Source organism: Myxine glutinosa, chromosome 1 (genome assembly GCF_964187855.1).
Source record: "Myxine glutinosa chromosome 1, kmMyxGlut1.1, whole genome shotgun sequence".
NCBI lineage: Eukaryota > Metazoa > Chordata > Myxini > Myxiniformes > Myxinidae > Myxine > Myxine glutinosa.
The window spans coordinates 60,751,397-60,766,102 of NC_136261.1; positions in this window are offsets into that span (position 1 = coordinate 60,751,397).

The window sequence follows — 14,706 nt, forward strand, 5'->3', positions numbered from 1 at the left end:
TTCTCCATTGATAGATGGGACCAAAAACCCATCAGGATCCTCTATCTACATGCCTCTATCTACCTCGATCTACACGATGTATATAGCACAATATCTCAAAAAGTTATGGACGGATTCAGACGAAACTTAGTGGATAGGTTAGGAGTGTGACAAGGAAGAAATGATTAGATTTTGGTGAAGATCCGAATCCAAATCCTTTTATGAGGATGAAAATAAAATTGAGTAACTCTTCTCCATTGATAGATGGGACCAAAAACTATGTATAGCACAATATCTCAAAAAGGTTATGGACGGATTCAGACGAAACTTGGTGGATAAGTTAGGAGTGTCACAAGGAAGAAATGTTTCGATTTTGGTGAAGATACGAATCCAAATCCGGATATGAGGATTAAAACAAAAAATTGAGTAATTCCTCTCCATTGATAGATGGGACCAAAAACGATGTATAGCACGATGTCTCAAAAGGTTATGGACAGATTCAAAGGAAACTTGGTAAATATGCTAGGAGTGTGACAAGGAAGTAATGATTCGATTTTGGTGAAGATCCGAATCCAAATCCGGATATGAGGATTAAAATATATATATTTGAGTATTTCTTCTCCATTGATAGATGGGACCAAAAACGATGTTTTGCATGATATCTCAAAACGTTATGGACGGATTCAGACGAAACTTGATAGATAGGTTAGGAGTGTGAAAAGGAAGTAATGATTCGACTTTGGTGAAGATCCGAATCCAAATCCGGATATGAGGATTAAAATATATATATTTGAGTAATTCTTCTCCATTGATAGATGGGACCAAAAACTATGTATAGCATGATATCTCAAAAAGTTATGGACGGATTCAGACGAAACTTGGTAAATATGTTAGGAGTGTGACAAGGAAGAAATGATTCGATTGTGGTGAAGATCCGAATCCAAATCCGGATATGAGAGTTAAAACAAAAATATTAGTAATTCCTCTCCATTGATAGATGGGACCAAAAACGATGTTTTGCATGATATCTCAAAACGTTATGGACGGATTCAGACAAAACTTGGTGGATAGTTTAGGAGTGTGGCAATGAAGAAATGATTCGATTTTGGTGAAGATCCGAATCCAAATCCGGATATGAGGATTTTAAAAAAATTGAGTAATTCCTCTCCATTGATAGGTGGGACCAAAAACGATGTATAGCATGATATCTCAAAAAGGTTTGGACGAGTTATGACAAAACTTGGTGGATGAGTTGGTTCGGCGACAAGAACAAGCTGATTCGATTTTGGTTCTGGTCCAGATTCATATCCGGCAAATCAGTGGGATACAAAACTGTTCATCCTGGCGGAAGCAAGCGCTCTACGTAGTGCCGTTCTACTACTAAACCAGTGACTTCTTTGTTCACCTGTGCTGGGTTTTTGAGAAGCATTATGAGCATGATCATTCATTGTAAAAATCTGTGTTAATCCCGAGCTGTTCATGGCTCAATTCAATGTGTTTTGCTAACTTATGATGGAGGACAGAATGCACTTGACAACACAATGCTGAATTTTCCTACTAGCTGTCTCAAAGCTTGTCAGGGATATCTCTTTTCCATGTCAAGTTCATTTGATGCAGTATCCCGGGCCTGCTGCGAAAGTGATGTTTATTGGAATCGCATTTGGCTCCGATTGACGTATCTCATCGTATGATGCCGGCTGTTTTGGCTTTTGGCCAGACAGCGTATGGTTCAAATGCAGGATTAATGGCACCACACGTCAAATGGCCTAAAGTGATATTCCGACAAGCAGACCTTCGCGAAGCCTACAGTCTTCCTGGAATTTCCAGGAGTGCGATCAATCTGGTGGCTGTCACAGGCTACTATTTCCAAAGAATGCTTCTCCTTGCACGCGATATCATCTGCGCTGCGTTCGCCTTGGGTCTTATCCATTACACCATCAAAGACAATAGGGATTTAGAACACGTGGCTTGCCCTTGGAGTAGAGCTTACAGTCGAACTTGAACCAGGAAATCTGAGCATAACACATTCTGAGTATATGATGGTGGTGAGGTCAGAATGATACTTTACTGAGGATCATATTATGATTTGTACATCGAGGTAACATGTTCCAAATCTCAGCAACGTCTGTTTCCACATTCTTGAGTTTTATTTAGAAAACCCTCGAAATCACGTTGGTGTCTGTTCGTCCGTCCGTCTGCCCAAAATATGTGGGCGCTCATATCTCAAGGGCTATACATTGAAACTAGCTGAAACTTGGCATATACAGTACATCATCCAATCGGTCTAGTTCATGGCTTTTGAAACAAATTCCACCGAAGTGCTATACTTTTTGCTTTAAAATTAAATACAAATATGAATATATATATATATATATATATATATATATATATTGTAACGGTTTTGAGAAGTGTAACGGTTTTTTGAGAAGTGTAACAATTTTGGAGGAAGTGTAACGAATGTGAAAACGTTACAATGTGAACGTTACAAAAGTATGGTAACACCCTGGTAATGTAAATAATGGTCGCAGCCGTCCTCCTAGTTAATTCCATGAAACTTACACGCAGGCCACGATATATCTTTTTAAATAGTGTATTTCCTTATTCTATGTAGGCTAAATATGTGTTTCCCACTAGATTGACTTTGCATTGTATCAAACAAAATAAGCGTAGGCCCTTCCAATTTCCCCAAATCATCTCCGCTCTCCAAAGTTCCTTTCAAAAGGGTGCGAGTTGTGTTCAATCCCACAAGCCGCCATTGCCCATGTGCTAATCTCGGAGAAGTAAGGCGTGTCTCCACCTCGTCATAGAGGGGAGGAGTGAGCCAGAGGGTCGCATGTCCAATCAGCACCGCGGTGAGCGACCCGGTAGGCGTGCCCTCGCAGCCGGCGGCTTGATTCCGCCCCGAGTTATAAAAGCGACTGTAAGGGACTGCTTTACGAGATGACCAGATGACCTGGGAGATGAGCGAAGAGGCGACACCAAGAGGAGCGGTGAGATGCGAAACGCTCCAAGCCAAAGAGGAGAGGTACTCGGAAAGGGAACCAGCTTTGGAGAGACGCGCTGAAAGGAGGGAGACGGCTCCACCAGAAGGAGAGGAGCAGGTGTGCCGAGCCAGCGCGTGACGTCTACAGCAGCGGATACGCGACGGAGGGTTTTCCCGCCAAAACCGTGAGGAATTGAGAGCTGCTGCCTCCGACCTTGCCTCCCTCTCCAGCAATCCACCTCAAGCCCTACCTGCCTGCAATATCCCCTGTGTAAGTGTGAACGTCGTCTGTCCTACTCGTTGTCTTGGGGTTAAGTAAAATGAATAGTATAAGCTAACGATGCACTGTGTGACTGCTTTTTTTCCATCCATTGCTTGTAAATAATTTTGGTCGTTCTTTCTTTTTGCTTGTGTGTGTATAATAAATCTGTTCTTCCTCCGTCCTCTGTCTTCTTCTCTTTTCCTCCTCTTTCGGTCGCTTTAGAGGTTTCCCGATTGAATATCTGCGGTGCGATCTGGTCAACGTCGGGTGGAATCGGGTTCTAATCGGGGAGTAACTGTTCGGACGCGGTAATACACCACCGCTCAGTCAATATAACATCTAAAACCGCGTCTGTAACAATTGGTTGTCAGGAGTTGGATTCGGACCTGGGACTAAATTTGTTAGGCCCAAATTTTGGAACACCAATTGTGTTATTAAGTAACAATTGGTGTCTGGGAGTGAGATTCGAAGCCCGAACCAAATTTCTAAAAGGTGTAGAAAAAAAAAATTTGGTCAAAATTACGAGCTGCCGAAATTTTGTTGTTTTATAAAACCCGAATTTTGAGATCGCGCCATGGACAATCAAGGCGATCGGATGTCGGTGGGGGAGATAGACGGGTTAGGGGTAACCCAGGACTTAGGGGAAGAAAGGGAGGAGGAGAGCAATGAGGAGAAAAATGGCAATGTGGTTGCGGAGGTTTCAGACGCACAAAATGGCGCTCTCGCGCACGTGGTTGAGGGGGCCACGGCCGCGGAACCAATGAGCGCGGCCCAAATGCAAGCCTTCATGGAGCAATTTATGGTACAAATGCAGGCGTCCCTCAACCTGCAGAGTGAGCAAATTAAAGCTCGGGGTGAGCAATTGTGGGTAATGGGGAACCGGATGGATGCTAACAGTGAGCGATTGGGAAACCAAATTGAAGCAATAACCAACAGAATGGGTGACCGCATGCAAAAATGTGGGGAGACCATGGATTGCATGGTGGGCGAAAGGGTCCCAGGGGTGCACAAGGAAGTAACGCGGGTCGAGAAGCGCCGGTTGAGCGAAGCGGAGGAAAGCACGGGTACAATGACGGGGGTAGAAATCGCGACACGGGGTTTGGAAAAGCCGGCGACCGCTGAGGTAGAGGAGGGTGTTTTATTAAAGCCAGCGGTCGCCGAGGTTAATAAAGAAAAAGCAGTGCTGGGAATTAAAATTGAAGAGATGACGGAGGTAGCCCGGGAATTGCAGGGAGAAATGGATTATGTACAAAGTCCCTGCTCACATCACGATGCTGTGCTTAACCCGAATGGAAGTTTGCAGGTTCGCGTGGAGAAAAGGATCCCCCAGGTGAGTCGTGCTGTATATTGTGCGGGTAGATTTTGCAGGAGGATGTTTAGCGACAAAAGAATTTTCGCGCGCTTGGGATCGAGGAAGCATCCGGGCGTTGGTGAAGGGTCCCGTGTGAGTGGAAATGGCACGCTTGGGAGGAAAAAGTGTGCGTCGGCGAGTGGGTGTGTTATAAAGTGTGGGAGTGAAACCGAGTGCGAGCGAGAATGCACGTCGGGGTGTACGGAGTGTGACACGAATAGTGAGTTGGTGATGGCGCAGGTGCGAGAGGGCACATCGGAGCGCGAGTGTGAAACCGAGTGCGAGCGAGAATGCACGTCGGGGTGTACGGAGTGTGACACGGAGAGTAAGGTGGTGGTGGAACGTGTGCGAGGAAGCACACCTGAGTTGGTCATGGCGCGAGTGTGGGAGAGCCCATCCGAGCGCGTTAGTGGGTGGATGCAAGAGTGCTCGCCCATGGTGAGTGTTACGGAGGACGTAACGGAGGAGAGGTGTGGACCAAAGTGTGCGCAAGAGTGTGCGCGAGAGGTGTGGTGTGTAACAGGGAGAGCTTTGGTGGAATGTACGGACGGTGTTGGAACGCCAGGTTTTGTGAGGGTGAAAGGGGTAGCGTATGCATGTGAGCATGCAAGTAAAGCATCGACGGTAACCGGGTTAGCGGTTAGGGCGACGGATAGCCGATGCGAGCACTCGGGGCGCGGGGTGCTTTGTTGGGTGCGAGGCCTGGCGCGGGTCGATGCTGCGTCGCTTCTCTTCGAAGCGTCGTTGCCGATTCGGGCTTGGCCCCGCACCGCACGGTCGAGTCCGGGCCTTGGCGGGCGAGGCGACTGGTCCGGTTCAAGGGCGAGTGGGAGGAAGCGGCACGGTGCCCCCTCGTGGGGACGGGGTTCCGACCAGGGGAGATTGAGCTATCGGGCCCGGGACCGCAAGGTGCCGCGCCGAGATGGTGCGTGGAACCTCGGTTCAACCAAACCACCTCCCTTGAACCGAAAGCCGGACGGATTCAACCTGCAGGCGACCAAACCACCCGAATTCATTGCTCGGCTTTACGAAGCCGAGTTTAATGATGTCATGACGCACCGAGGCTAGGATATAGCGGACTGTGATGATGATGGTAGTGATTTGATACGAAATTTATAATAGTGGGTAGAATTGGCAGTAAATGGAAAATTTTTGAATTGGTTGGAATTTGGTGTGCCAAATTGATAGGACCTCCCCGATGTGGAGGGATGGCAAATCCACCATCCCTCACAGAGGTGGGGCAAATGCGCAATAGTTTATGGGGTTGATGGCAGTGAAAACTAGCCCGGGTGGGTTAGGTTATATCGTGTGTAGGGATCTAGCGAAGATGACATTAGGTAACGTTAAGATTAGTTAGTGACTGATACCTGTAGTGGGGACGCAGGTAGATTAGTATGGATGATAATGACGTGGGAGCGCAATAGTTTAAAGGGACGACTGGGAAGCGCAAGTTTCAGAGGGGAGTAGTTAGCTGAGATGATGCCGTGTGTTTGAAGATTGAACAGGTGTGATTGCACAGGTGTGCAACTGAACAGGTGTGTGGAGCAGTGTATGAGGGAGTAGTGGTGATTGCGTGTTGTGTTGACCAAATGGTCCAGGAAGAAAGGAGGGTGCAGGTGGCACCAGGTGTGAGGGCACAGGTGTGCAACAACAGGTGTATGTGGCTGTGTGGAATAAATGGTAGTGTGGAATATCTGGAGTATTGGAATGGATGGTCGTGGAGTGAGAATGGTGGAAATTGTGGAGTGGAGTGGATGGTGCGAAGGTGTGATTGGGGGAAGAGTGGACCCCCATCACGGATACCCGGGGCGGGTAGTGTAAGTGTTAGGTAGAGGGTACAGGTAAATTGTGGTTGGATATTGGCATCTGTGGTGCAGGTGACAGAATGGTATTTGGATGGGTGCATTAGTGTTGTGGAAATGGCTGGGCATGTAGCCTGTTAGTGTGTGTAGTTGGTTGGGCGCTCCACCACTGTGAGGATGTCGGCCAGGTGAGGCCGCAGGTGGGCTCTGGGAGCCGGTAGTAGTTGTTGTGGATGGGGCCCGAGGATCCGGAGGACTGACCCGAGTAGCCCAGTGCCAGAGGGCACCAAGGGGTGACAGAGCCAGGAGAGGGCCTTCCCCAGTTAGTTAGCTTAGGGTGAGGAGCTAGGTAAGCTCGGGTGGCAACTGCAGTGGTGCAGGTGTGCAGGTGGGTAGACCTGCTGGGAGAGCTACACGCCGCAGCCCAGAAATTGTGCGAAGGCACCGGGAGATGAATCGGGGGAGTGAGACCCCAAATTGAGAAGCACCACAGTTTGGTCAATGGGAATTGGTTTTTAGAACCCATAGTGTAAGTTGGCCAATGGATTGGCAGGGAGAGACCCCGGGTAGTGTAAAGTGTGTTAATGTCATTTAGAAAGTAGTTAGGATGAAGTCTCCTCGCACCATCTGCATCCACTCACCTGAGGTGACAGGTACTCCACACCATGCCATGTTTTGATTATTTTTTACTGTGCAAATGTTTTGGATTGTGAGACGCATCATGACGTGGGTGTGACATTGTGCGTAATTCCATCTCTGCCTCCTTATGAGGATTGATGATGAATTTGGTGATGGCAAATTTTGAAGTAGAGGGATTGTGGAGACGAATTTGGTATAGGGGAAATATGGGGAAGACGTGACAGTAGTGACGAATTTGTAAATGGGTAGATTTTGTAAATATGGGGTAAGGGCAAGGGTAGTGTAGGTGACGGGGGTGACGTACGGTAGGGACGAGCTTTCTCACTTCGCCCTCCGTACGCATTTCGCCTTGCATTGCCTTATTGATGTGTACCCTTCTGACCTTACCCCTCGCTCAATTGTCTTTCTTTTGTCTCCCACATGACCTGTGCGCCATTGGGTGCCGAGGGGAGCGTGAGTGAGGTGGCCATTGTGCGCCCGAGATTCCCAGAACCAGCATGCATTGCGTTGATGTACCACTTTATGGACCGCTGTTCTGCGGCCAAGTACCACTTGATGGACCCCAGGTTCTGGGGCAGGGCACCTCTGTTGGAGACCGGCCATAGTGGCCAGGGAATCTTGCTTGCGGACCTCGGTAAGGTGGCACCTATGCCAAACAGATGGACCACCCTTAGTTGGCCCTGAGGCCCTAAATAAAAAATGAACACAAGTCGTGCTTTTTTATATTTCCAAGTAGGCCGCATGAAGCCAGAAGATGTCGGGAAGAACATCGGCCCAGCAGAGAAAGAGAAGACCACCACCAGTTGTTTTGTTGTGTTTATTATGAACCATGGTGACTGCGCACCGAGTGGCGCTTTTGGTGCTTTGTGGTGCTTTTGGTGCTTTTGGGTGCTTTGGTGGAATTGGTACTGGTGCATCGATGCAATGCGTGCTGTCTCCTCCCTCCCAACAGGAATTTCTTTTTCTTGTTCCCTAAAAAAAAACAAAAAAAAAACACAGGTCCTGGGTTGCGTTGTAAATAAGAAATCACGTCATTGTAAATAATGCTCCCCACCGTAAATGTATAGTTTGAGAATAATTCCGTAATTCGGTTAGCTGTGGGCTTGAGTCTGTTAGACAGGGTGCAATGCAATAGGGGGACATACTTATTTGTGTTTTAAAATTGTCACACTCAGGGTCAGGTTAATTGTAGAGGGAATTACACCTACGTGTCACACTAAGTTAAAGTTTAGTAGGCCCGAGTCCGGGCCTGAAGAAAGGAGGGTACAATGTAACGGTTTTGAGAAGTGTAACGGTTTTTTGAGAAGTGTAACAATTTTGGAGGAAGTGTAACGAATGTGAAAACGTTACAATCTGAACGTTACAAAAGTATGGTAACACCATGGTAATGTAAATAATGGTCGCAGCCGTCCTCCTAGTTAATTCCATGAAACTTACACGCAGGCCACGATATATCTTTTTTAATAGTGTATTTCCTTATTCTATGTAGGCTAAATATGTGTTTCCCACTAGATTGACTTTGCATTGTATCAAACAAAATAAGCGTAGGCCCTTCCAATTTCCCCAAATCATCTCCGCTCTCCAAAGTTCCTTTCAAAAGGGTGCGAGTTGTGTTCAATCCCGCAAGCCGCCATTGCCCATGTGCTAATCTCGGAGAAGAAAGGCGTGTCTCCACCTCGTCATAGAGGGGAGGAGTGAGCCAGAGGGTCACATGTCCAATCAGCACCGCGGTGAGCGACCCGGTAGGCGTGCCCTCGCAGCCGGCGGCTTGATTCCACCCCGAGTTATAAAAGCGACTGTAAGGGACTGCTTTACGAGATGACCAGATGACCTGGGAGATGAGCGAAGAGGCGACACCAAGAGGAGCGGTGAGATGCGAAACGCTCCAAGCCATAGAGGAGAGGTACTCGGAAAGGGAACCAGCTTTGGAGAGATGCGCTGAAAGGAGGGAGACGGCTCCACCAGAAGGAGAGGAGCAGGTGTGCCGAGCCAGCGCGTGACGTCTACAGCAGCGGATACGCGACGGAGGGTTTTCCGGCCAAAACCGTGAGGAATTGAGAGCTGCTGCCTCCGACCTTGCCTCCCTCTCCAGCAATCCACCTCAAGCCCTACCTGCCTGCAATATCCCCTGTGTAAGTGTGAATGTCGTCTGTCCTACTCATTGTCTTGGGGTTAAGTAAAATGAATAGTATAAGCTAACGATGCACTGTGTGACTGCTTTTTTTCCATCCATTGCTTGTAAATAATTTTGGTCGTTCTTTCTTTTTGCTTGTGTGTGTATAATAAATCTGTTCTTCCTCCGTACTCTGTCTTCTTCTCTTTTCCTTCTCTTTCGGTCGCTTTAGAGGTTTCCCGATTGAATATCTGTGGTGCGATCTGGTCAACGTCGGGTGGAATCGGGTTCTAATCGGGGAGTAACTGTTCGGACGTGGTAATACACCACCGCTCGGTCAATATAACATCTAAAACCACGTCTGTAACAATATATATATATATATATATATATATATATATATATATATATATATATATATATATATATATATATATATATATATACATATATACATATATACATATACATACAGTCACGTGAAAAAGTAAGTACACCCCATGTAAGGATTTGACTTTTTCAACATATTTCAACATACAGCTATTTGATCTTCATTTCAACAATATTGATAGATAAAGGTGATATAACATAACAAATATCATGAAACATTTACATTTTGTAGTCCATTGTATAATTTAAGTAAACATAAATACAAATTTCCCATGTGGAAAAAGTAAGTACACCCCTACATTTATCACTACTTCAAATACCTAAAATTAGAATCAGGTGCACCAGCTCAGGTGCAAATGATTAGAACATCGTTAGAGAGGATCTTGGAGGAACCTGTCTTATTTAAACCTCAGACATTTAGTTTGGTTTGCTCTTTGTTGTTGAAGTGTGCGGCGTCATCATGCCTAGATCAAAAGAGCTCTCTGAGGCCTTCAGAAAGAAGGTTATAGATGCCTACGAGTCTGGGAAGGGATTTAAAAAGATCTCCAAACAATTTGAAATCAATCATTCGACTGTCAGGAAGATCATCTACAAGTGGAAAAGATTCCAAACAACTGCCAACTTGTTCAGGCCAGGCCGCCCCAGCAAGTTCAGCCCGAGAGCAGACCGCAAGATGCTGAAAGAAGTCTCGAAGAACCCCAGAATGTCATCACGAGACCCACAGGTAGCTCTTGCCACTGTTGATGTCAAAGTGCACGAGTCTACCATGAGAAAGAGGCTGCACAAATTTGATCTACATGGGAGGTGTGCCAGGAGGAAATCTTTGCTGTCCAGAAAGAACATCAGGGCAAGATAAAAGTTTGCCAATGAACACCGAGGCAAAGACGAGCAATTCTGGAACAATGTGCTCTGGACAGATGAGTCAAAGATAGAGCTATTTTGCCACAGTACCAGAAGACATGTTTGGCGAAAACCTAAGACAGCATTTGACCACAAGAGCCTGATACCAACTGTTTAGCATGGTGGTGGAAATATTATGGTTTGGGGCAGCTTTGCTGCATCAGGGCCTAGGCAGCTCACCATCATAGAATCCACTATGAATTCTTCATTGTACCAGAGTGTGCTTGAGGATAATGTGAGGCCATCTGTTGGAAAGTCGAAGCTCAACCGAAGGTGGACCTTGCAACATGACAATGACCCTAAACATCTATCTATAATTCCAGTAATCTCTGTGTGTGTGTCTGTGTGTGTGTGTGTGTGTGTGTGTGTGTGTGTGTGTTTGTCTGTGACCGCTGTTTCTCGACAACCACGGGTCCGATCTAATTGAAACTTGCCAGATATATTGCTGGGGACCTGAGGATGTGCCTTTTCAAGGTTTCATATTAATCGGAGAAGTAGTTTCCGAGCTATGTCCAAAAAACGATTCAACCAATCAGAGAGCAGCGAGCTATCATGTGTGCCGAACGTGGCGAACAGACTCTGCCTCGGACGGCACATTTGAGAGCGTATTCATTTATTTCACGTTGGCAAACTATTTTGGTGCTATGTTGGCGTTAAACTATGTTTTAAAACTAATTAAAACTAATTTGCGATTCATCGTAACTGCGATATGCGACCCTCCGGACAGTCAAATGAGGACGTCACTTCCGGACTTACGGATAGTCATAGTGACGACGTACTGAATGCTGAACGTGGCGAGCAGACGCTGCCTCGGACGGCACATTTGAGAGCGTATTCATTTATTTCAAGTTGCAATCTGTGTTGATTGTTGTAAGGTACGATCGATTGTAGTACACGTTTATAATAACTCTGCCGATACAGGCCCAATTAACTGCAGCGCCATCCGAGCTGCGGCGTCGGGAAGATACATTCATTGTACGGTCACATCACGCACTTACGGGTCACCGTACTCGCAAGCCGTTCGCTTTGGCTTTGCGAATGGACCAAACCATTTCATGTAAATAGAGGGGGGGGGGGGGTTCTACCGTACTCGCAAGCCGTTCGCTTTGGCTTTGCGAATGGACCAAACCATTTCATGTAAATAGAGGGGGGGGTTCTACCGTACTCGCAAGCCGTTCGCTTTGACTTTGCGAATGGACCAAACCATTTCATGTAAATAGAGGGGGGGGTTCTACCGTACTCGCAAGCCGTTCGCTTTGGCTTTGCGAATGGACCAAACCATTTCATGTAAATAGAGGGGGGGGGGGTTCTGTGGTCGTTACTGCGACGTGGTTTCAAAGTTTTTTTTTGTTGTTGTTGTTTGCACGCATGTTTTTTTGCACCCACGTACGGGCACGCCCTAGTACTAGTAAATCCACCAAGGAATGGCTGTAAAGAAAGAAATGGGGGGTTCTGGAATGGCCAAGTCAAAGCCCGGATCTAAATCCCATCGAGATGTTGTGGGGGATTTGAAACGAGCTGTGCATGCAAGAAACTCCTCAACCATCGCACAGCTGAAAGAATTCTGCATGGGGGAGTGGGAAAAAATTTCTCCCAGTCGATGTCAGAGACTGGTAGACAGTTATAAGAAACGCCTACTTGAGGGTGTTTCTGCCACAGGGGGCAATACCACCTATGAGAGCCAAGGGTGTACTTACTTTTTCCACATGCGAAATTTGCATTTATGTTTATTTAAATTACTAGGGCATGCCCGTACTATATATAAGCTAGGACGTGCCCGTACGTGGGTGCCCGTTCCTTGCAAAAAAAAAAAAACTGCAAAAAAAAAAAAAAACTGCAAAAAAAAAACAATGGTTTGGTCCATTCGCAACGACCACAGAACCCCCCCCCCCCCTCTATTTACATGAATGGTTTGGTCCATTCGCAAAGCCAAAGCGAACGACCACAGAACCCCCCCCTCTATTTACATGAATGGTTTGGTCCATTCGCAAAGCCAAAGCGAACGACCACAGAACCCCCCCCCCCCTCTATTTACATGAATGGTTTGGTCCATTCGCAACGGCAAAGCGAACGGCGAACGGCTAAATCGCCATAGCTCGGTAAGTACTTGTCCGATTAATTTCAAACCTTGAAAAGGCACATCCTCGGGTCCCCAGCAATATACCTGGCAAGTTTCAAGTATATCGGACCGGTAGTTGTCGAGAAACAGCGGTCACAGACAAACGTACAGACGTACAGACGTACAAACGTACAAACGTACAGAGATTACTGGAATTATAGATAGATACAATGCACTACAAAATGTAAATGTTTCATGATATTTGTTATGTTATATCACCTTTATCTCTCAATATTGTTGAAATGAAGATCAAATAGCTGTATGTTGAAATATGTTGAAAAAGTCAAATCCTTACATGGGGTGTACTTACTTTTTCACTTGACTGTAAATATAATACACTCCATTGCACCAAATTCAAACAAGGTAGATTCCTTTCACATTCCCCTTTCAACAATTGCCAACTGCATTGAGCAGTTTGCTGCATTCTGCCGCTGCTGTGGGGTTGTGGTTGTTTTCGCTGCAAGACTCCATTAGCCACGAGGTCATCTCGGAGCCGAAGGTGGGAGTAGTCGGCCCAGCGCCGGGAACAAGGCGTGGCCTTGCCAACGCCTCCTCTAAGGGCGGGATCGGTGAGCCCTCGGGACCAATCAGGGCCGAGGCGAGCTCACCGATGGGCGTGTCCTGGAGGCCGGCGGCTTGATCGCCCGATGCGATATATAAACGCGCGGGGAAGCCTTTGAGTTGAGTTCAAGAGAAAACGGGGGGGAGTTCAAGAGTTGAAGGGAGTTCAAGAGAAAACGGGAGGGAGTTCAAGAGTTGAAGGGAGTTCAAGAGACTTCAAGAGAGTTCAAGAGAGTTCAAGAGTTGAAGGGAGTTCAAGAGAGTTCAAGAGAGAGAGAACCCGTCACGCCAGACCCCCCCCCCCCCCCCCCAGCAGCTTGACTCCACCAAGCAGCGTTGGCTCCACCAGCAGCTTTGACTCCACCAAGTAGCGTTGGCTCCACCAGGCAGCTTCGACCCGTTACCCCACGGGAACCAGGATCGGTGGCATCGGTGGCCGTCGAAGTCCAGCCCAACGTCCCGTGCGGGATCAAGCCCGAACCATCTGCCCCAGCTGAACCTTTCTCTCCTTCCAGTCCTTCAGTCCTGCCATTCCATCCTCCTGTGTACGTGAGTTTGTTCTGTTTGTCTTGTCCTGGGGTATAAGTAAGACTGTTTATATATAAGCTAATAATTGCACTGTGTCTCCTGGCTCCTTTCTGTCTTTATTTTCTTATTCTTCCTTCTTCCTTGGTTCCTTTGATACTTGTAAATAGTAGTAATAAATCATATTCGTATTTCCTACCTTTTGCCTTCTTCTTCTTCTTCTTCTTCACATCCGTTCATCTTTGAGGTTTCCACATTGAATACCTGTGGCACGATTTGGCCAACGTTCAGGATCGGGTTAGTCTCTGCTAATGACTCGAACTTCGGGTTGCTAAAAACCGCTCGGCAACTAGACCATCCAAACCGGGGTTCGAGCGGGAGTCCCTCCCTTGCTCACGGTCAGGAGTGGCACTCAGGTCCTTGGGACTTTTTGTAGACCAAATACCCTGGCTGCTCCCGACCGGGAGGAGCGTTGGGACCCCCAGGACTCACGTCGGTCAGTCGCGGACAAGGGGACTAATCCCCCCTTCTTAAGGGGAGAAGGCCGATGGAGAGATCCGTAACATTTGGTGTCGGGAGCGAGATTCAGACCTGAAGCGCTTAGTGCGCTCAAAATTATGAGTGGGCCAAAATTTTGTTTTATAAAATCTTAAATTTGGTCAAGGCGACGGGATGCCGGTGGGGGAATTAGTGGGTGTAGAGTCGACCCAGGACCTCGGGGAAATGTATGTGGGAGAAATGGAGGAGGAGAGAAATGAGGATGTGGTTGAGGGGGTTTCAGGCATGCAAAATGGCGCCCTCACGCACGTGGTTAAAGCAGCACCAAATTTCGCCGCGCCCGTGACCGTAGCAGCGCCGCCAATGGACTGGGGCCTATTCATGCTGCAAATGCGGGCCCTCATGGAAGAGAACAGGGGGCTGGGAGACCAAATTGGGGCAATGAGGGACGAAGCAAGGGGCAACAGTGAACGCTTAGCCGGCAAATTTGAGGGGCTCGGAAGCAAATTGGAGGGACTCAGAGGCAAATTTGAGGGGCTCGGAAGCAGATTAGGGGACAAACTGGGGGACATGGTCAGCCAAGC